General features: G+C 36.6%; 1 protein-coding gene and 1 long non-coding RNA gene across 5 annotated transcripts in view; one reads left to right on the top strand and one right to left on the bottom strand.

The window, feature by feature from the left end:
• The window catches only part of col23a1a (collagen type XXIII alpha 1 chain a), a 120,634-nt gene that overhangs the window by 74,195 nt on the left and 21,439 nt on the right, over positions 1 to 25,000 (bottom strand). The gene's annotated exons all lie outside the window — the stretch shown is intronic.
• On the top strand, positions 10,401 to 15,541 carry LOC124385864. The gene is made up of 3 exons (XR_006925813.1): positions 10,401 to 10,469; positions 11,243 to 11,401; positions 15,419 to 15,541. It is a non-coding gene; the product is annotated as an uncharacterized LOC124385864 (long non-coding RNA).

Raw genomic sequence — 25,000 nt, 5'->3', positions numbered from 1 at the left:
ACATTACTCATAATCACACACTGCGGTGCTCCAGAAATTTCTCACTCTGGTGTTTTTTTATTGAATTAATCATGGTGTCACCCAGATGAGGATCGGTTCCCCTTTTGAGTCTGGTTCCTCTCAAGGGTTCCTCTCAAGGTTTCCTCCTCAAACCATCTGTGCCAAAGTCAACCCCAGTCATCAGGGAATAATACACATACATTTAAATATAAATAAATTTTGTTTAATATTATTTAGGTTCTGTACAGCTGCTTTGAGACAATGTCCATTGTGAAAGCGCTATAGAAATAAACTTGAAGTGAATGTTTTCATGCCCCGTTATTCTTTAAAGAACTCAAAAATTATGTACATCATTGATCCAGGAATTTTTGTGTACATTTCAAAATCATCCCTAGTCGTTCTAAATTTGTATTATCAAATGCTCTTCTCTTACTAGTAGTGAACTCTAGTGTCTAGGTTCTATTTATTATTCTCAAATGAGGAGGAATTTTGTTTGGCTTTGTCATAGTCAAGGGAATTTTGCCTGCTTGTGTGACTTCACTCTATGTTTGTTGTTCTTGAGAGCTGAACGGTAATTGGTCAGGAGATAAAAAATAATCACTTGGTCATGTTTTTGAAAAGGTTGTGTCTTTTTTTTAAGCAGGTCAACTTTCTCTTGCCCTGAGGCCAGTCTCTGTATGATTTTTCTCGAGTTGTCAATTTCATACGGGTCGTCTCTGACTTACGATGGAGATGCGTTACAATGACCCCATCGTAACTTCAAAATATGGTAAGTCGAGACGTGGCCTGGGCTTACCAGGAGTGTTAAAGTATGATGATCAGTATGAGGTAGTACATAATTTAACATGTTAAAGTACATAATTGGAGCATCCCAATTGTAAATTTTCCATTTAGATAAATAAAGTATCTATCTATCTATCTATCTATCTATCTATCTATCTATCTATCTATCTATCTATCTATCTATCTATCTATCTATCTATCTATCTATCTATCTATCTATCTATCTATTTGTGTCTGTTTGTTTATTTATCATCTAACCATCCATCCATTATCTATCTATCTATCTATCTATCTATCTATCTATCTATCTATCTATCTATCTATCTATCTATCTATCATCTATCTATCTATCTATCTATCTATCTATCTATCTATCTATCTATCTATTTGTGTCTGTTTGTCTATTTCTCATCTAACCATCCATCCATTATCTATCTATCTATCTATCTATCTATCTATCTATCTATCTATCTATCTATCTATCTATCTATCTATCTATCCATCTATCCATCTATCTATCTATCTATCTATCTATCTATCTATCTATCTATCTATTTGTGTCTGTTTGTCTATTTCTCATCTAACCATCCATCCATTATCCATCTATCTATCTATCTATCTATCTATCTATCTATCTATCTATCTATCTATCTATCTATCTATCTATCTATATCTATCTATCTATTTGTGTCTGTTTGTCTATTTCTCATCTAACTATCTATCCATTATCTATCCATTATCTATCTATCTATCTATCTATCTATCTATCTATCTATCTATCTATCTATCTATCTATCTATCTATCTATCTATATGTGTGTCTGTTTGTCTATTTCTCATCTAACCATCCATCCATTATCTATCTATCTATCTATCTATCTATCTATCTATCTATCTATCTATCTATCTATCTATCTATCTATCTATCTATCCATCTATCTATCTATCTATCTATCTATCTATCTATCTATCTATCTATCTATCTATTTGTGTGTCTGTTTGTCTATTTCTCATCTAACCATCCATCCATTATCTATCTATCTATCTATCTATCTATCTATCTATCTATCTATCTATCTATCTATCTATCTATAGATCTATATGTGTGTCTGTTTGTCTATTTCTCATCTAACTATCTATCCATTATCTATCTATCTATCTATCTATCTATCTATCTATCTATCTATCTATCTATCTATCTATCTATCTATCTATCTCTATTGCAGGTTCATCTAATTTACAGTACCGTACTGTATAAACTATACTGTATATATGAATGTGGCAGTGGGTGCATAGACATGTTCTGTTTCAGTGTCCGGCGATGCAGATAAAAAAGAGAGAGACAAGAGTTAAAACTTGGCTTTGAGTAAGAGTAAGGCAGCTCACAAGGCGGAAGGAAACGTGTACATCCTGGCAGCACCCCAACGTATCATCCCCTATATACGCTGCCTCTTTTGCCTGCCACATGAAGCTTAAAATATTTTTGATTTTGTCGTATCGATATCTTCATCATCTTGGGTACTACCTGTATACTGAATATACCGTGAGGAACTTTAAAGGATTAAAGCTTAAAGAAAGTAATGCTGTCTGTTTTTCTTTAAATGTTTAGCCTTTCTAACATGTTACGGCTCAAAGATTAGCGTGCTAAACAGCTGTAGAGATTTAAATGCCATGCTCAAGACCAAATACAACACCAGCAACGCATCAACAAGACAATACTGGGCTGTGATGGAGACCAGACACTTAGAAGAGAACCCCAGTGTGTTTTATTCAAAAACACAAATCGAGGAAAAACTGGTAATGAAGTCATGTTAAATATCAAAGGTTGATCGTGTGGTTTTATCTAAGCTGAGCCGTGGCTGTGTTCTGGCAACCAGATTTGAGTGAAATCATTGGCAACATTCTGTTGCACGACTTGAATCTGATTAAAGTGCTAAACACGGGACATTGTTCAGCTACAAATCTGAGAAACTTCCAAACAATTAACATGAGCAAACAGATCGGCATCTGTTCTCTTTAACCAGTTAGTGAGGGTTGACGGGATGAACACTTATGCAATATGTTTTTTGTGTCGCAATAAACGCATTTTTCACCTTCAAGTTTGTAACCATTTTGTGTCAAATAAACGATAAATATCCAAATGAATCCGTTTCCATCGCTACAACATGCAGAAAAGTTCAAGTGAGGTGAAAACTTACACAAGAAACCATTATTTACAATGACAGAAAGGATGTGAATGTGGGAACTCAATTTTTAATACTTTCTCACTCAGCCGTAAGTCGGTTGCAGTAAGTGTTTTTAGAGTGAAACATGTAAATGTCTGGCATGTCGCTGGAACTCGGGATAAATATTTGTCGAGGGAAAGTTCAATTAATTTTGCTAAAAAGGCAGACGTTACTTCCAAAACCGCATTAAAGCAAGCTGAGTAAATCGGATAAGATTTTTTTTTTATTCAACCACATTTCCCCTTTTTCCCTCGTTGACTCTTTGAATGTTCAGAAACCTTTGCATATGGGTTTCGGTTGGAAACCTCAAATTTTTAACACATGGTTAAACTTCTACTCTTCCAAATGTTTTTCTTTTATTGGGCTTGAACAAAATTTGTACACACACACGAGACCTGAATCTAACCCTAACTTTCATCTCAGTAACCAAAAAGGAAACATTTGGTTTGTTTTTGTTTTTATTTTAATAAAAGCTGAAATTTGTGTATATTTTTAAATAAAAAATATTAAAGTTGGTATGTATTTGGTCCTAAACAAGATATAAAAACCTATTGCCTTATTATCTTATTGCCATTTTTTTTTTTTTTTGCTTTGCTGCTTTGAGAATTATCAGTCTTTGATAAAATTGTATTTAATAAACCTTTATAAAGAATAAATCAAATGGGTTCATACAATTACAAGACAGGAGTCAAGTCAAGTCAAGTTTATTTCTATAGCGCTTTTCACAACAGACATTGTCTCAAAGCAGCTTTACAGAAATCAACAGTTAAGGTGAATGATGTGTATTTATCCCTGATGAGCAGCCATGGAGACTGTGGCAAGGAAAAACTCCCTTAGATGTAATGAGGAAGAAACCTTGAGAGGAACCAGACTCAAAAGGGAACCCATCCTCATTTGGGTGACATCAAGAGTGTGATCATAAATCTTTCAACAATACAGAACACTGGAGAGTGAGAACTAACATGAGTACTGGAGTATAAGATTATAAATAATGTTCTTTCTACAGTCTTTGGTATAAAAGTAGGAGCTACTGAGCTCAACTGAGATAGGAGCTCAAGATGTGTGATCTCAGAGTCAGTGGCATACTTGTTTATTAAATATAAAAAAATATATATATCTGTCTAATAAGGTTTTCTTGCTGAATAGAGTTTCGCATGATGCGAAAAACAAAAAACATCCACTAAGTGGTGGCTACAAAGGAGTGGAGAACAGACTATTATATTATAGATTATATTATATTATATTATATTATATTTTATTTTATTATACTATATTTTATTTTATTATATTATATTAAATTATTATATTATATTATTATATTATATTATATTGTATAATATTATATTATATTTAATTAAATTATATAAAATTATTATATTATATTATATTATATTATATTATATTATAGTTCCTTCTCTGCGTTTCTCTCCTCTGAGTATTCGATCTCACCACACATTCTTCTCTTCTATTTAATACAACTCCCTTTTTTCCATTGTATACTCTTTCAACAACTAATATGTTTATTCTTCCCAAACATGTGCGTGTGTATACATGAGGTCATTCCGCTTAAAATGTCGCACCATACACGGGCCAGTCCTAGTTAAAGCTCTTCTACATAATCCAAAATGAAGAGAGCAAGACTTTTAATTGACATCAAAACATTAACAAAAATTTAAAAACTGTTAATTAACCCACACATTTCCTAGTCATCTTGGTGCACATCCATACACTGCACTGTTGCACTGCATCGGCATGAGAACTCAAACTAAAGCAGGCTTTGGCAAACTTCATCACGAGCGGTTCCTCTTCCAGTGGGCTAAAACAACATTGCACAATCTGCACCCTATTGAGGCGCTCTGTTGTGGGCTGATGCTACTCAAGCACAAAATGGGGGTTTAATGCAAAGCAGAGAGAACCTGAGTAGGAACACACACATACACATTTATAAACACTTATACACACTTATACACACTACACTGCACTACACCACTTTACAGAATAAAATTGATTGCAAATATACATTTTAACATCAGGAATCAGTCCTTAAGCGTGTAAAGAGCGAGCCAGGGGTGACAGTGCCAAGGAAATACTCATTGAGATGGTATGAGGACTGATGAACACTTGCAAAAACTGTTTCATGCTTCTAGAGTCCACAATAACCTCACTGATCTTTAGGCTGTCCATGTGGAGACAGAGGGGGACAAAGGGACAGACCTCTATCCAGAATTAGGGCTTTAGGATGAATCAGTCAGGTCCAGAAAATATTTCTAAGCATTTACTCTATAATGCACTATAGAGAAAGTACCATATAATGGTTCGGTTTATTATTAGCCAGAGCGCAGATCAACTAATAAACATCATAACCACACTACCACCTGTCCTCAAAGTGAACTTTGTTCGGAGTCGAAAAAATTCAAAGCGAAGGAGATTTTTATAATTTTTTTATTACTTAATACAAAATATTGTTTACAGTATTTTGATTTGTTTTAGTATATTTTATGGTTAGATCGTATTTATGGCTCTTACATCATTAGGAGATATGCGTATTCATTAACGAACACTGTAACAGTTTACGAAAAAATTCATGCTACGATCGTTCGGAACGTAACTCGTTCGTAAGGTGGGGAGCGTCTGTATTCTTATTAACATTATGTATAGTAGTAGAAATTTAAAGTCATTCCAATATACAGTGCAGTACACATTGAAACAAAACAACGCATGAATAACAAAAGATCATATGAGACAGTAGACACAATAAACAGTATACACACTGTGACACGATAGCGATGACCATTATGGTTTGTGGATTGTCAGAATAAAAAACAAAAATATATTTTAAAAATAATTTTAATATTTTTTTAAATTAAATATAAATAACATTAATTTTATTTGTTTTATATTTTTATTTATATTAAATATATATTAAATTTTTTTATCATAAAATTTTTTAAAAATCTCATTAACAATCTTAAATTATTTATTTTTAAATAATTAAAAATCATTTAAAAAATCTTTCAAAAAAATAAATATAATTTTCTAGAAAATAATCTTTGGTGCAGTGCAAAAACCCAGCAAAGTGAAATCATACCTTAGCCCTAAAAAGAAGATAATGGTTTTTGGTCCCAATGTTCACTCGGTCGTACTTTCTATTTAAACCAAGTCTCGACCTTCTTTACACACTATTTTACACTGAATGCCCACTACGCTGTGAATGTTATATTATTAGAATGATACTAATTAGTAGTACAGTAGATTCAGAACAGTGTACAAAGAAGCAGTAAGTATACCAGAGACAAATTGGGAGAAAAAAATCCTTTCTGTTCTATAAGAACCATTGTTACTGTGAACATTCATTCCAGTTCCTCTATTGAAAGTCAGTAAGAAATGATTCTTCACACATGCAGCGGTTTTTTATCACAGCTTACAATCTACACACCCCACATTTAACATTCCTGTCATATATTTATCTCCGTATTTGTTTAGCGACTTTCATTTTTTTTCGAGAAGCACAAATGGTTTTCCAAAATAGAGAAAGTGTGTTTTACATCAGCAAAACAAAATCCAGCAGAACTGAGAAACCTGCTCCCAATCCAGAATATCCATATTTAATATGATCAGATTGGTCACATGATTCGCTCAAGGATTCGTACTGTTTCATCAGCATCATGCTATCAAAAGTACAATCAGTGACCGTGGGAAGAAACTGCATATTCAAGTCAATCTATAAAATCTGCCCATCTAAATGTGTGCCATAGGCAAAAAAAAGAAGGACCGAGAGCAAAGTAACTATAGAAGCCTGCCTCTTATTAGAGATACATTTGGGGAATAAATTGACATGGTCTTTCCGGTCTGCCCCCAGTCCATGAACAAAAAGTGAACAAAATGTGCCATCAAATTATGGTGATAAGAAAGTATAGGTTCCTCAGAGGAAATGCCTCAGAGAAATAAAATAAAATAAAAAAATATGAAAGCAAAATTAGCTACAAATGGCACCATGTGACCCGACCTCCTTTAGCGATTTTTCAACATGCACCATGCTTTCATAGGGTTTAATAACAAACTATTCAGTGTTTTAGAACATTTAGATCACAGGTGACAAGACGCAGTGTGTTGAAACCTGAAGCTGCATGTTATGTGACTGCTTCACATAACATCTGTGACAAGCAAGAAGCTGATAAGACATGTCATTCATTTATTAAGTTAGTGTTTATCTGGCAACTCAAAACTGGGACTCCAATCATTGGATACATCTTCACCATCAGACACACCTCCAGCTCAGGACATGCCTTCACCACATAATAAACTTCCTGCACAGGACATCCCTCTACAAAAAGACACCCCCATCACAGAGTAAACCTTCACCACATGACAGACCTACAAAAAGGTTTTCTTATTTTAATTTCAAAATCAGACATGCCTCCACCAGACACGCCTCCACCACCAGACACGCCTCTACCACACCTCCACCACCAGACACGCCTCCACCACCAGACACATTTCCAACACAAGACACGCCTCCACCACCAGACACATCCCAACCACCAGTCACACCTCCACCACCTGAAACGCCTCCACCACCAGGCACATCTCCACCACCAGACATGCCTCCACCACCTAAAAAAGGATCCTCCACCTGAAATGCTCCAACACCAGACACGCCTCCACCACCTGAAACACCTCCACCACCTGAAACGCCTCCTGAAACGCCTCCTCCACCAGAAACGTCTCCACCACCTGAAACGCCTCCACCACCAGAATCGCCTCCACCACCAGAAACGTCTCCACCACCAGAAACGTCTCCACCACCAGAAACGCCTCCACCACCAGAATCGTCTCCACCACCAGAAACGTCTCCACCACCAGACACACCTACAGGCCTGTTTGCTTGTTTTCAATACAAAACAAATGAGCGCAATGTTCTCAGACATACCGTCTATGCCCTCCACCTCTCTTTATGCTTTGGAAAGAGATCTTACATCTTCGTTTTTATTTTCCGCCCTCACCACAACATGTCAAAACATAATCAATAAAAAATGAGACGGATAGCACACAATCTGGATTTCATCTTTCCTGATGCATGAGTCAGCACATTTTCAGTGTGTAGACTTTGCAAGTGGTCCTGTTCTGTCCTGTTCTGTAATCTGCTGAATATTTTCAGAAGCACATGATACGGTATAACCTGAATTCGTATTTTGACACAGTGAAGGAATACGGGCTAAAAACAGATCGCTAGAATTAGCGATATTGTTCAAATCAGGATCAGTGGTTTGTGGTGGGAAATTATGCAAAGTGCAAGATTTCAAATAAACTCACAATTTGTTTAAAACAGAATCGGGCAAGTAAAGTCTCCAGTATGTTTATCCTCTTCTATGTTTGGTTGTCTGGAAATGGACAAGTAGAGATAAAAAGATAAAGTGGCTTTAAAAGTATGTATGAAGTTTGTCCATAATGTGTGACCCGGTGGTAAAAGTAGCAAAGAAAAAACTCCCTGAGATGGCAGATGAGGAAGAAACCTTAAGAGGAACCACACTTCAGAGGGAACCCATCTTCATCCTTCTCACCAAATGTCCATTTATTATAGTTCCATCATTGTTAGGGTGTGCAGTGACAGGCGCTTCAATGCAAGTAATTGTAGTAGACTATTGATATTAAGACTGAATAAGCTGATGTATGTAGTGCAGAAGATGAGTGGAGGAATCCTAAAACATGGACTATGAGATTCCTCACATTATTTCAGTCTGTTGAGGTTTTTAGACAGAGATGAAAAAACTGATTCAGATAGAAGAAGATCTCCATCTGAATCATTACATGGGTTCATGTCTTCATCTTCATCCTTCAATCTGTAGCTCATAATGTCTTAGTTCAGCTTTATAACCCTGAGTAGGTTTAGTTCCTTGTTTATTGGCAGTGGGAAATTAAAGCACAGTCCTACAGAGAAACAAAACCAAATCACGATGACATCATTGATCACTGTGCAGCAGATTCAAGATGTTTTTATAGTCGAGATGTTTTGCAGTCATTAAAACTCTCATGTGTGAACATACAGATTGTTTTAACGGCCGAGGAACTTTCTCTGTCTAGTCTGAAGCGTAGTAAAGGATCATTTGTGCTAATAATAACTCCATCAGATGTCAGGATTTGGTTTCCTGAAAAGTTCCCCGTATTAGATCATATTATTTTAAAAAGTCAACCTTATTTACTAAACTGCATTATGACTTTCGCATGACGTTTTCACTTGATTCGTGTGAAACGCATCAGATATTGTATACATAAAACATCTGTGAGCATCTGTGTTTCTGTCTCAGAGCACTAAAAAGTCAAAATGCAAACACAAAAAAAAACGATTCTGAGGTCTTATTTAGAGACCGGTTCATCTAAATAAACAGACTACAAATAAGCAGAACTTTCCCACACAGCTCCTGGTTCGAGACCCTGCACATGGCACTTTCGTTTATTCCTGCACAACAACACAGGAGAAGCACAAAGCAGACACGTAAACGCAAAGAACCACTGATATTCCCCAGGTCATCTTCCAGAATATGATCTCAAACACAGACTGTAAGCATGAGCTCGTAACGGCAGGAAGTTTAGACTCGGATAACGAATAAAGAATAAAACGTAACCCAGAGATAAAACAGGACTCGTCCGTCATCCATGCGAACTCCGAGGATCGTTCGCTTGAGTGAGTCATGAGGATGATTAAACGAATAGTCGAAGAGTAACTAAGTGGCGAATTACAAAACATCAACACTTATTTATATAATAATGATTCGTTTAAGAAAGTGGATAAACATGATGTAAACGTGGCTGTAAAATTATAAGCGATTTTTCACACGGTTACAAGGTCAAAGCACAAAAAACGACCTTGAAAACGGTTATTTTGACTCTTGTGTAATGTTGTGTGTGTGTAATACTTCTAAAACGAATGCTTACAATTTCAGTGCAAATAATACATACTATAGAACAAATAAAGTTTACTATAAGACAATAATAACACTGTAAAACTAATAATAATACAAATTAAAAAAACACTATAAATTTCAGAAATCATCAGAAATCATCAAGAACCACATATGGCTGGAAAAGTTAGGTGTCCCAATACTTTTGTCTATATATTGTAACTTTTACAGAAGCAACCTTTTTTGGAAAACATCAACAGTGTTTTTTTATTTTTGAACTCAGCAGAGAAAAGCGTGAGAGCTGGTACACCTCTCCAGATCAGCAGCTCCTTCAGAAGTTGTTCAGAGGATACACATATGTGCCTTTTATTTCTCTGTCCGTTTTTAAAGTTCAGCATGTGGACTCTGATCTTCTGAGAAAGTAAACACACAGTAAACGTGAGCAGAATACACCGGTGCACAGCTGGGGAACGTCAGATCCGATTAATAGTAAACACATCTGCACATGAGATCGGGGTTAGAGACAAAAGACAGCCGTGTATTAGCATTCTGAATCTCATTAAGTAAGTAATTGCGTTTCAAAGGACAGTAACAATGTTTTCATAAGAAATTCATGTTTGAATGTAATAATGAGATCCGTTAGTGAGTATTGGAGCCATTAAATGTGACATTTCTGACTAAAGCTCTGGATCTCAGGGGCATAAACCTGAGATTGTTTCGCTCGTATCAGAAACAGCTGCTGCAAAAATGCTTATAAAACCCTCAATCTGAAAATCCTGCTTTGGCATTTATTACATGGTGATCTGTGATTTTTATTGCCTATATATTAAAGACCACTCTGTGAAGCTGGGGATGGTTCCTCATCAACAGCCTAAAGATTCATGAAGTTACTGAGCAACTCAAGAACTTTGAGGATGGATGTGGACTGGAATTAAAATAAATTGACTACTACAATGGCTCAAGGCCTGTCTGTCTGTCTGTCTGTCTGTCTGTCTGTCTGTCTGTCTGTCTGTCTATCTATCTATCTATCTATTTATCTATCTATCTATCTATCTATCTATATGTGTGTCTGTTTGTCTATTTCTCATCTAACCATCCATCCATTATCTATCTATCTATCTATCTATCTATCTATCTATCTATCTATCTATCTATCTATCTATCTATCTATCTATCTATTTATCTATCTATCTATGGAATGCTGCTTTGAGACAAAGTCCATTGTTAAAAGAGCTCTACAAATAAAAATGAAAATTAAAGATTGAATTAAATTGTATATGAGTACATGTGTGTATGTGTGTGTGTGTGTGTGTGTGTGTGTGTGTGTGTGTGTCAGGTCTGAATGATGGCTCTGGAGGTGCAGAAAAGCGAGTGCTAATTCTAGGATTTAGAGCTCAATCTGTCTCTTCCATCAGGCTGAAACTGGAGCTGGAAAAGTTGCCAGCAGAAAAGCGCTAACGATCCATTTCCCACATTCCTCAGGCAACATCTACAGGTACCTGTGTATTTATTACTTTAGAAAGTACTATATTTTGGTCTGGGGGTTGTTGAGGATAGAGCTGGAGACCAGTGAGAGAAAGTGAAGAGGTAATATGCACGGGATATATATATATATATATATATACTTTCTTTTAAGTTTTTCTTTCCTCACAGGTAAAAAAAGACTGGGTTTAATGGGTTTATTAGGGTTTACATGTCCCTGATCCTGATTCTGGAAAGAAAAATGTCTGCCATGCATTAGGAAAGCATTATATTTATATGCTGTAGGTGCAGAATAAATTCATCATGGTAGAATGCAATAATAATAAATAGATCCCCCGAATAAAAAGTCATTTGTTACCTGTGGCTGAAAAGTGCAAAACAAATGAACAAAAAAAAACAATTCAGACAAACCGGAAAAGGTAGGTATCATTTATGAATTCAAGATATACATGAATTAGGAAATTAAGTATCTTGTGTTCCGTGTTTACTTTAAACCAATTTTTTCTTTACATATTTATACTGTTAGTCTTCCTGGATTTCTTGAATGGCAGATCTCTTGTCCAATGAGCGGTAAGTATTCCATTCGCAAACTATTCCTTCCTTTTCCAGTTTGTCTGAATTGTTGTGTTTTTGGTTTTGTTCATTCGTTTTCTGATTATTTTATTTGTTTTGCACTTCTCGTATATTTTTACCTTAACCTGAAACTCTTCCATGTTTCCAGTTTGATGATTTTTCCCACTCAGCGAGTTTTGTAACCCCTGTAAGTCGCGTTGTCTCCGGTCATTTACTACGCTTAATCTCACAGCTCGAAATCAGACCACGTCTCTCGACCTGCATGACCCTGCCTTTAACAGCATCAAATAAACCATCATCAAACAACAATACCCCACTGACTCACACTCGAAGCCTTTCACACTCACCACCAGGACACACAGCCACCTTTGACCTCCAGGTCTACCCTGCTGTTTCTAAACCAGCTTACACACAGCTCTGAGGGGCAGTGAGGGGGAAAAGAAGGGGTCAGGATGAACAAGTAGGTGCAACGAGGTGAAAGAGCGACAGGAAATGAACATCCGCAGACAACAGTTAGAGATTTCAGGACAACCAGGAAGCCTGCAGGGAGGGATTTCTGGGCCTGAGAGAAAAGCCAGGGCCTCAGGTGTGGTGTGAATTCACACACTTTTGTCAAAAGCATAGATTAGCTTCATACTGGGAATTTCTCTCTTTTTGATGTTTGCACAATATTGAGGATTAAACACGAGATTAAAGCAAGCCTGAATTTTTCATAAAGTTGGGTAAGAAAGATGGACGAACACTGAAAAGAACGCTTTTGTGTTTCTGTGGTTGGTATTGATAATCTAACAGAAGGTCACAATGATTCCAGTTTTTCAAATGCACTAATAAACAAAATGCCAAAGACTTCATACCCTGAGACTAGACTATAAACGTAGACTATTTTCACAGTGTGTACATCTATCTATCTATCTATCTATCTATCTATCTATCTATCTATCTATCTGTCTGTCTGTCTGTCTGTCTGTCTGTCTGTCTGTCTGTCTGTCTGTCTGTCTGTCTGCCCGTCTGCCCGTCTGCCCGTCTGTCTGTCTGTCTGTCTATCATATTGTGCACACCAATTGGCACTTTAACATGACTTGTGTGATAGTTAATTAAGTTAAACATACACACACACACACACACACACACACACACACACACACACACACACAGTGCTTTGTTGACAGTGGTGTAGAGTGCCCACCTGCAGAAAATGCTGTTTTGAATAATCATCTTTCATGAGAACCTACTCCACTAAAACACACACACACACACACACACACATGCACAGATGCTGAGCATCCTTCCCTCGCATGCAGATGTGCAATCATCGTGAATGACTGATGAAGTGAAAATAAAGGGGACAGTGAAAGAAGCCTCCGCGAAACAGGAACCAGCTGTTTCACCATTACGCAAATAAGAGTCTTTAAGACGACTTACAATCAGAATCCTCTAAACAGTGTCTGAACATGTCATAAACATGATCTGTCCTCGGGGTTTTACACTCAGTGCTCTCGCTCTACAAGCAAGTGTGGTTTTTAATTATTTAGACTCATGCAATAAAATCAAAATGAGCTGCGCAGAGCTCATGATAAGACTGGTGTAGGTACAAGTGTTACATTAAGAATCATAACATCATGTGAATTCCATATTATCTGTCTAAGGGATCCACATCTTTAAAAAAAGCTTCCAACATTCTAGGTGCTTTCGCTACATGACAGTAAATATAATGCATCACGTCATGAAGCTCTGCCCTACCCTCTCACCCAGTCACAACCAATTCACGTGAGTAAAAGTACGACTCCCTGACCGCTCACTGTCCACATAAGTTCCTGTTTTAACCCAGATTTAGCATTGCTCTGACGGAAACACATGTTTTGCTGTTCTTCCTTAAAAGAATCTCCGAAAACATTTATATAAAGAGTGTTATTCCTGAACTCTGACATTCACTGCGTCCAAATACATTCAAGCAAAACCTCTCGATCATTACTATAGACATGCACAAAACAGAGCACATGGTCATTTCCTTAACCGTGGCTCAGGTCTGTGGATTCCGACACACACACACACACACACACACACACACACACACACACACACACACACACATGCCCAACATGTTTTCACTTCAGGTACGCCTTAAATGAGAGTAATTTTTCACTTTAAATTGGATGTAATAATCTTACAATTTTGAGACACAGGGGTTCCAGTGTCAAGCGCACACCGAGCGGAATCTAGATTTCCACCTAGATAAAAAAAAAAGTCACTTCACATACGGTTCTTATAAAGACATACACACTCTCAAACGCTTCTATCCATTAACAGGTCACAAATAGGTACCAAATGGACCAGAGTCTGCGTCTGTATCTGCGTCTGGGCAGTGTGTGTGCAGTGTGTGGGCAGCTTTCCTTATCACACGAGCATCACACAGCTCTCCATAACACACAGTGTATCAAAAAACCACCAGCAGGAGCAAATCACTTCTCCAAGAGGCCTGGATCACTTTCTGTAATAAGCTGCTCGCTTTGACCTTAGACTTGTTCAATTTGGTGCTTATGCACGAACATCTGTGGAATGCATTTGGCGTAAATGTTACTTTACTGAATATTACACTTCTATGGAACTCTTTACTACTTTATCGATAGATACAGTATACTACATTATCAAATCCTATACTACTTTATGGAAAAGTCAAGTCAAGTCATGTTTATTTCTATTGCACTTTTCACAACAGACATTGTCTCAAAGCAGCTTTACAGAATTTATTTTTATTTAGGTGAACAATGTGTATTTATCACTGATGAGCAGCCATGGCGACTGGGTGACTGTAGTAAGAAAAATCTTCCTTAGATGTTATGAAGGAGAAACCTTGAGAGGAACCAGACTCAAAACTGTACTATTTAATACATCACTTTACTATTAATCAACCTCTATACAACTTTATTGAACTGTACTTTATAAACCTCTATATCAATTTACAAAACTCTAAACAACTTTATAGGAATCTAAACTAATTTACAAAACTCTATACTACTTTATAGGAATATATACTAATTTACAAAACTCTATACTACTTTATAGGAATATATACTAATTTACAAAACTCTATACTACTTTATAGGAATATATACTAATTTACAAAACTCTATACTACTTTATAGGAATATATACTAATTTACAAAACTCTATATAACTTTATAGGAATATATACTAATTTACAAAACTCTATATAACTTTATAGGAATATATACTAATTTACAAAACTCTATATGACCTTATAGTAATTTATACTAATTTACAAAACTCTATATGACATTTGTAGTACTTTCTGGAGCACTACACTACTGTATACAACTCTATCACTATACTACCAACTTTTGTTATCTAAACTACATTGTAAAATGCTAGATGGATATACGGAATGAATAAGGTGCACAGTTTTGCAATCTTAACACGTCTTTTCATCTCATTTCAGTAACTGAGATGCAGAAACAGGAAGCAGCGAGTTAGTGTTGGTACAAAAAGTGCTCTAAAACTGGTGACCTAAAGACCAGGTCATGATGGAGCCATGCTTAGGATAACCGTAATGACCCAACATCCCCCGGTTGGTTTCACACACACACACACACACACACACACACACACACACACACACACACACACGTTTGACTAGCTATCCTTGTGAGGACCTTCTCTTGACATAATTATTAATGCAACCAAATAATGCTATGCTACACTCTAACCTCAATAACCAGAAATTAGTAAAGGAAATTGGCTTTATTAATATTCAGCTTTTATTTGTGTTGAAAAAGATCAAATAAGTCAAAAGCGAGAGGTCCTAACAGGGATCGTCCAAATGTCCCTACAAGGTTTAGTTCAAAATCAGATATATGTACCCTTGTGAAGACATATGGTCCCCACAAATACACACACACACACACACACACACACACACACACACAAACTAATTATTCACACCTGTCTGCCAGATTTAGCACTAAATTAAACCAAGGACATGAAATAAAGCACATGAGGTATAAATGGAATGGACCTTAAAATTTCCCATAAATCATTTCTGATCAGTTGGAAAAGAAATGTTACATAAATCAAGGTCAAAAAATGAGGCAGAAGATGTACAGGCACGTAGAAATGACTTAATGTTGCAGTGATATAGTGATATAGTGTTTGGAGAAATTTATCAAAGTAGAACTATAGACATGCTATTCATCATGCAGTCAAACAACTAAATCAGTCAGAAGATGGTGTATTGACCTGACACACTCTTGTTGTAAGGTCGTACAGCTGCTTACTTTCTGTATAGTTTTAGTAAGTATGGTAACTTTTCCCAAAAATAAGTAAAACATTAAGAAAAATTACATTTGTCTAAACCTTTTCCAAAAATGGATTCAGTACAGTGTGTCTGAAGGCATATTAAATAAACAGCTACACAGGTTACATTTATCATTTTTATTATTATTTTAGCTTGTTTGCTCTATGAAAGCATTTGTGCAATATGTGTGTGGAAAAAAATTTAACTTTGTTTCATATAACACTAAAGACATACTGTAGCAACAAAATTCCTTATAGCTTAATGTTGAATTGTGAACATGGTATTTAAAGCAGTGCCAGAGAAGCTTTTCTGCCATGTTCAACTCTACCTGCCATTGGTGGAGCCTAAAAACAATGAACGATTTTGAAGCTGTGTTTCTGCTGATCAAACTTATATAAATGTAATTATACAGTAATCCCCCGTTTTTTGTTTATCGCGGGCGGTTTTGGAACGTAACCAATCGCAATAAACGAAAAAACGCGATATACAGACGCCACCCAAAAAATGCTTTTTTTTTTATTGTTTAAGCCGTAAATTATCGTCCAACACACTTTAAACACACACAGAAAACATTTGAAAGAATATAGTGAGGTGAATTTAGTATCAATTTGTAGAAATACAGTTCACTGTATCACATTTATAGTGAGTACATTACAGTATACAGGTCTGTTGTAGCGTAGCCTTTGCGTAGTTTCTGTGTTTGTTTATTAGTTGACGTGTCCTATGACGTCAAAAAAGAGGCACATCACCGCATTCTTTTCATTTGCTAAATCGTATGTGTAACTTCTGTATGTTTTTTGGTTTATTGTGCTCTCCGCGTGAAAGAGCGGGAAAATTGGCGAAAAAAAGTTAGATATGTGGTAAATGCAATTCCGCAATAAACCGGGGGTGCCAGATTCCAACTGCGGTAAAGCAGGGGATTATTATATACATAATGAACCAATAGTACATTTAGCTTACAATATTTACATAATTATTTAATATAATTATAAAATAATTACAATATTTATAATATACAATGATTGTTTAGATCTTTTGAGTTATCCTTTTTCTTCATTTAAATTTTGGGAATCTGACCGAATTTCAACGTGAAGCCATTATCCATTATGGTTAAATATTTTCACAATAATATGTGCATTCAGCTTTTTCCTACTCTGCAGTCACCTTGTGAGTGCAACCATGTCAAAAATGAGTGCAAAGCATCTTCACTACCTCTGACATTTGACCTCAGATTTTAGACACACATACCTTTCCAGCAGTTAGTCAAGTACTCTCATCTACAAAGCAAACGTGGTCTAATGCAGTGGTCTCCAACCCCTGGGCAGAGGACCGGCACTGGTCCATGGGTCAATTGGTACAGAGCCGTACAGAAAGAATACATAACTTACATTATTTCCGTTTTTTTTATTATCTGATTCTGAACGGTTTTATTTTGAAAAATGACCGGATTCTCTCTGCCACATCTGTCTATGACTCACTCTTGATGCATGTCATGATGCCTCGGTCACATGTCTTACCTCCATCCACTACCTTCTTAAAGGGGCTCCGACCGCTAACACATAATACATTACCACTAAATTCAAACCCCCAAGCGAGCAAAATGAACAAAAAACAACACAGTGGATTTACGTTTATTATTATATTTAGAAAATACCAGTTTTTATGGTCGTATCATTTTATTATCACACCTTAAAGGCCGGTCCGTGAAAATTTTGTCTGACATTAAACGGGTCCGTGGCGCAAAAAAGGGTGGGGACCACCGCTGTAATGCATCTGCTGGACAGTTTGTGTTCAATTATAACTGCTGAAATCTACAATATTATTAATAAAGAGTTTATACTTGCATCCAACTTGAAAAGTTATCGTTTCCTAACCCAGACCAAAACCTACACATATATTCGAGAGCTGTTTTTGACCAAAGAGGAAAATGTGAAAGATATTGAAGGTGAAATTCAGGGTCAGATTTTTAAAACCTTGTGGTATCACCAAGCTGTTCATCAACTAAGGTGACACACTATATGGACAAAAGTATTGGGACAACTGACTGTTCCAGCCATATGTGGATCTTTCCCAAACTGTTACCACAAAGTGAACATCTAGTGGAACATCTTCCCAGAAGAGTGGAGGTTATTATACAATATAGATTAAACTGGATGTTGGCTGTTTGGAACTGGATGTTTAAAAAGCACAAACATCTTATGATCAAACAAATCTCATAGTCCGATGTTTAAATCCAAGGTCAGAATCACATGAGACCCCTTTGATTTACTTGAGCTCCGCTTTTCAACTTCAATTTCGGTGTTTACTACATGTATAGCTGAACTTGTAAATAATTTCGTTCTTTTTTCTCAATCAGGAAGCCACTCTTCTGTCAGCTATCAATCATAAGCCTTTATAAATGAAAATCCTCAGGCTTGCATAACACGTACTTGAATTGTGAGTTTCTGCTTCTTTTCACTAAAGCAGGTCGGCCCTGTCAGTTTCCTTTCCCAGCCTGCACCTCTGCATCTCGTAACAAAACATCTGGAACGGGGCAGCTAAAACAGGGCCCCCTTGGTAAGAAACATGTCCAAACAGTGCTAATAAGAACCAGTTGCATCATTTAGCTGCATGCTGATGAATGAGCGCTGTTTTCAGGGCTCTCAAAGCCGAGGCAGAGACACAGCGGGGACGTGTGGAGCGTTGGGGACCGAGGATAGACTTTCATTCACAGCACTCGGTGCACTTTCAGTAGGCCGGCTGTCTGTTCAATTAGCGAGCCGTCATCGCAACACGCGCAAAGCGTTCACGACACTGCTTAGAAAATCCATATTATAATGCTGGACTTTGTTGGGTAATAGAGTTCTGCTTTGCAATATCAAACATCACAGGAACGTTTGTGAGTAAGGGTTTGGGTTTGTAAGTGTTGCAGATAATTTTTTAATTATATGTTATGAACAATTCTCAAAACATTTATTCATTTCGTGAACATGACAAAATCACTGTTGCCAACATTATAAACAAATTGAAGCATCACAATAAAATCAAGTATTAAATTTAGCATCTTTTTGTGCAAAAATACTCATACAGCTCTCCATCTTACATCAAACCTCAGTTAAGAGATCAACTAAACTCATGACTAATCGCAGATCACCAATGTTCCCCATCAGCCAATTACTGATCACCGTTCTTTCCTAATGGCTAATTATCGATCAGCCTTATTGCCTAAAACAATCACGGATCACCACCATATCTAACAATTATTATTTACTATTATTGCCCAACATCCAATCACTGATCCTCAATGGTCCCCAAAACCAACCACTGATCAAAGTGGTTAACAGCAATCACTGTCTATATCTGTTCTCAACAACCAATCACTTATTTCCATTATTCCCAGACATCCAATCATTGAGCACCACTGTATCCAATCATTAATCACTATTATTCCACAACACCCAAACTTTAAACTTCTTTGTACCCCACATCCAACCATTGATCACGCTTATTCCCCAACATCCAATCATTTAACCCCATTAACCAACATCCAATCAGTGATCATGATTTTTCCCCAACACTCAATCATGGTGCCCCATTGTAGTCCACATCTAATAGCTTACCAACATTATTCTGCACCATCCAATCACTGAGCTCTATTGTACCTTGAAATTAATCACTGATCACAGTTATTGCCCAACATCCAATCTTTGAGCCCTATTGTACACCATATCCAATAGCTAACCACCATTTTCCCCAAACATCCAATCACTGAGCCGCAATGTAATAATAATGTATAATTAATCACTGATCACCATTATTTTAAGCAAAACCTAACAAATTTGCAACGCTGATCTCTGCTGCTCTGTGATTGGTTCCTGACTGTCACATGATCCCAGAGGACCTGATTGAATGTAATCCCTGTAATAAGAGCTGCATTTGTGATTAAATAGTTAGAATTCAGTGCTGCCTGAGTAACTTCTGCAACCGATTCATCTCCGCTGGTGCGTTACATTAAATAATCGAGTTTTGGATAATTCTCCACAAACCCTTTTTTCTCCAAAAGGATTATTAGATCATTCATACCAATTTCTGAAGAATTTGTGATGATGAGATTATTATTATTTATTTAATTTTTTGCCTTTCTTTTCATTTCTGTCTCTCTTTAGCTCTGTCTGTTTCATGCACACATGTTCTGGATTTTGGTCCAGCTGTGAGGTCATGTGTTAGAGTACTGGTTGATGAATGACGGCCATCTGTCCTTACTCGCTGATAACACCGCTCCACCCCTCAAAAAGAAACAAAAAAACACAAAAAAGACAGAACAAAAGAAAGAAGGCAAAAAGGCGCTATAGGTGTAACCTCATGCACAAGTTCCCAGAGAAGAGGATTTCTGTCTTCAAGCAGATGAGCATGTGTGAGTTAGCTTCAGAGCAAAGAAGCAGATGCTAAAACTCAGTGTAGTAATAAGTAGTGTGTGTGTGTGTGTGTGTGTGTGTGTGTGTGTGTGTGTGTGTGTGTGTGTGTGTGTATGCACGTCATTTCAATGCACCAAGCTGTCAATCACGGTGAGAGGGTAAAAAGAACAAAGGCAGAACAGTGCATATAGAAAAAGACAGGTACCATATTTAAAAGCATCCTATGCAGTTGTCTGCTGGAAAAGTCAGGTGTGCCAAAAGTTTGTGGACACCTAAACAAGACTGGTATGTGTTTTTTATAACATCTGATTCCACCTTTAGTCCCTATTTGCTGTTATAATAACCTCCACACTTCTAGGAAGATGTTCCACTGGATTTTGGTGTGCATTCAGTGTTCCAATTGATCCCAAAGGTGTTAAACAGAGTTAAGGTCAGAGCTCTATAGCAGGTCATTTCAAATCCACTCCAACCCATGGAAAGCATGTTTACGAAGCTGGTTTTGTGCACAGGGGCATTGTCAAACTGGAACAGATTTGTGTTTTCCATCGCATCCAAAGACATGCTATACAACCATGTGGTACCTCCAAGTTTGGGAACGAATTTCATATGGCTGGAAAAGTCAGGTGTCCCAAAACATTTGCTCATATAGTATATGTTTGGCATAATGTTGAAGACTTAATGTATAAATTAGATTTAAAAAAAGTAAATAAAATCTCAAGGTCTTTACAGATCCACTTTCCTTCAATTAAACACAAAGCCATCAAACAGCTTAGCCTGTATATGACCCAGTGCATCCAGGATCATAAACTTCGTTCGCTTCACACACAGCACTCATTTTCCCCTCTTCCCCTTTCTCTTTTGAGGTGAGAGTGTTTACACCGCAGCATCTGGCCCACTCGGACGCTGTACACAAAGCGGCTCGCTTGTGAGTCATGCCGAATTAAGTTTAGCCACGAGTTTCCTGATTGGGCTTTTCTCGTACGCGAGGCGGCTTTCCTTTCCGAACAGAGAAAGCAGAGGAAAACACTCTCCAGTCCAAACAAGACATGCAGACACAAACATCAGAGCCCTGGAGATGCAGCAACATAGACGATGAGTGAGAGCCAGATCCCTTTTAAGCATCACACGCAGGATCAAAGGTTCCAGTTTTTTACTATGAAGATCCTTTTCCTTTTTCCAGGGAATTGCTTTATTCCTTTTATATCTCAGCATTTATTATTACAATACAACATTTCATTTATAATATTAAAATACATTCATTTTAGAATAAAATGCAAACGTATTTTATTTACTGTGTAAAATAATATTTACATTTAATGTTCTTGTTTTTTCTGCAAAACAAGTTCCTCTTATTGCTGTTCTATCAGCTATAAACCGTCACCCCCTAACCATCGTATCTCTGTTTTTTTGTTTATTAAATGTAATAAATATATACAAGGACAATAATAATGCAGTCCGTCATGTTCCTGAGAAATCTCTGAGAAGTATAAACTCGTGTGGTAAATATTTTCCTGTCTAGGAAAACTAAAAAATGCAGCTTTATCTCGGATACATGGCACTCACACTAAAAAAAGGTATTGGGCCACATGTGGTTCTTCACCAAACTGTTACCACAAAAATGGAAGCACACACTAGTAAAAGATGTCGTTGGATGCAGTAACATGAAATCTTCTCTTCGCTTGAACTTGGAGACCCAAACCTGTTCCAGCATGACAATGTGTGCACAAAGCCAGCTCCATGAACAGATGCTTTACATGGAAAAGTTCTTCTGCTATGGAGCTTCAACCCCTTGAACACTTTTGGGATGAATCTGAATGTTGACTGCACCCCAGACCTCACCATCAGAATCTGACTTTATTTACACCCTAGAGCACAAATCTCTACAAGCACAATCCAAAATCTAGAGAAACATCTTCCCAGAAGAGTGAAGATACAGCATATTGGGAGTAAATGTGGAATGGGATGTTTGAAAATCACATACCAATCATATGGACAGTTGTCCACAAACTTTTGTCCATATGGTGTATCCTTTTAAAATATCTGTTTTTATGAATCCATAAAAGTGTGACTTGTTACTATAAAAATTATAATGTTACAAGTGCATTTTATTAGTGATAATTCTAATAATAATAAAATGATAATAATTATTATTATTAATTATCATTATTATTGTCTATTATTATTATTATTATTATTATTATTATTATTACTCATACTTTTATATTAATAAAATGACTGCTCTTGATTTTAAATTAATAAAATGATTGCTCTTGATAAATTTACATACAATTTTTTTTACATATTTAATTAAGACCAATTTGTCTCGAACTCAAACACACTCAAATACTTTATACAATGCAAACACATCCATGTCTATAGTACCACATATATTGTAAGTGTTTACATGCTGTTTTTTTGCACACCTACTCAATTGCTTCTTTTGCATTTTGTCACAACATTTATTGTGTATATGTTTGCATGTGCACTCGTTGTTTACAAGTTTGTTTGTTTGTTTTTTGCACACCGTACTGTATAACATATACAGTCAATTTTGTGTATTTGTCCTGCATTGTTTTGTATTGTCTGTTTGCAGTAGGTTGCACACGATGCATTTTATGTGGCGAGGAAAACTTACTTTAGTCCTCAGCTCTGTGTTGTGATTTGTAGCTCTACGTTGTTTTATGTAGCACAAGGGTTCTAGAGAAACGTTGTCTCATTTCCCTGTGTACTGCATCCCGCTATATATGGTTGAAATGACAATAAAAGCTTCTTGACTCTCTCTTGTCTCTCTGAATTGTGTTACAATTCAACGTTCTGTACTTTGTACACTAAACTGCTCAAATTCAGGTTTACAGAAACCCAGATTTCGATTTGGATCCTTCACAAACAAGCCAAAGGTGATGCTGGGATGCTAAACATTGACATGTTGAAGGTAACAGACTCAAAAATGATCTTCTAGTTGACCAGAATATCTCATGGCGTTTCATTCATAATAGATTTTTACCTGTCCATGCTGGAAAGACGCTATAGGCAGCTGGTTTTAATGCACATGAAAGAAATGAACATAGAAAAGGCTTAATTAAGTTAAAAGCTGGGATTTCCAGTAAGCATGGCTTAAACAGGCTGCCATAGTTCTCATCCCAGGAATTCTTCAGCCGACTGGGATCACTGGCTGCTGGAACTAATGGCTGTTCTAGGACTGAGATAAGCATCTGCTGCCTGCCTGCCACACGCACACGCCACCAACAAATCACACACACATATACACACATACACACACTCTCGGGGTTAATGGACCGTGATTGGCTCAATCTGTAAAATCTTAAGCAAATCCTCCGCCGTCTCATTAAAACGGCTCTTATCAGGGTCGTAATGTATAATGCATGCGGTCTGAAACGTTAACCATATGTAGGAGACATAAACAGGTCGGCATAAGCTCCGTGACCACACATGAAACATTACAACGGCAATCAGGAGCTGCCAAAACAGCAGAACACCCCGGAACCATGTGAAGGGAGGAAAAGCTGTTAAAATGTTAGTGTTAATGACGGGCGTGGTACTGAACTGGAGGGTTCTTTTTTAAGTCTGGATCTATCGGAAATTTGTAACGCGGATAAAAATAGCAGAGGGGAAATTTCAGGAGGCCTGGGGCCTTCTGAAGAAGTCGCCGCATAAAAATCTTTCTCTTTTAGGCAATCTCTATGAGATTTGTAGTAATTGCTGTACTGGAAATGATCCAATCTGATACAAATGAGGAAACTCACCCATCGGTTACATGATCAAACACGAGAATCATTCAGAATTAACAGAAAAAATCAACATGAGGTTATTTAGTAGGGGAATCACAGCCACTCCAGACCCTTCTTCAGGGTCTTTTAATTACATTATTTAATAAATAAAATACATGTTTCAATGCACACCATTGATATTAAAGATGCAAAGAAATAAAGATATAAGATAAAATAGGACTAGAACATGCTGGACCGTGCCATTTTTGTAAAACGGGGGGTGTAGCAGGGTCAAAAAAATTTAATTATAAAACGATAACGCTACATAATTCTGTTAAGAGTTTTATGACGTAATCATAATATTTAAATGCTCTGAAATGTGTAATTAGTATATAATAATGCTATTTAATTCTATCGAGTGTACTATGAAACTAAAAGCTTAAAAAAGCTTTTATTACATGAACAAATAAAACAGATCTGCATTATTATTATTATTATTATTATTATTATTATTATTATTATTATTATTATTATATTTCCTGGAGTGAACAAAAATAATTCTAGAAACAAAGAGAATGCATGAAACCTGGTGAGGTCAGAAAGAC

This window comes from Silurus meridionalis, chromosome 5 (assembly GCF_014805685.1).
Source record: "Silurus meridionalis isolate SWU-2019-XX chromosome 5, ASM1480568v1, whole genome shotgun sequence".
Lineage (NCBI taxonomy): Eukaryota > Metazoa > Chordata > Actinopteri > Siluriformes > Siluridae > Silurus > Silurus meridionalis.
Note: the sequence above shows the minus strand (reverse complement) of the source record. Positions and strands in the feature narration are given on the sequence as shown.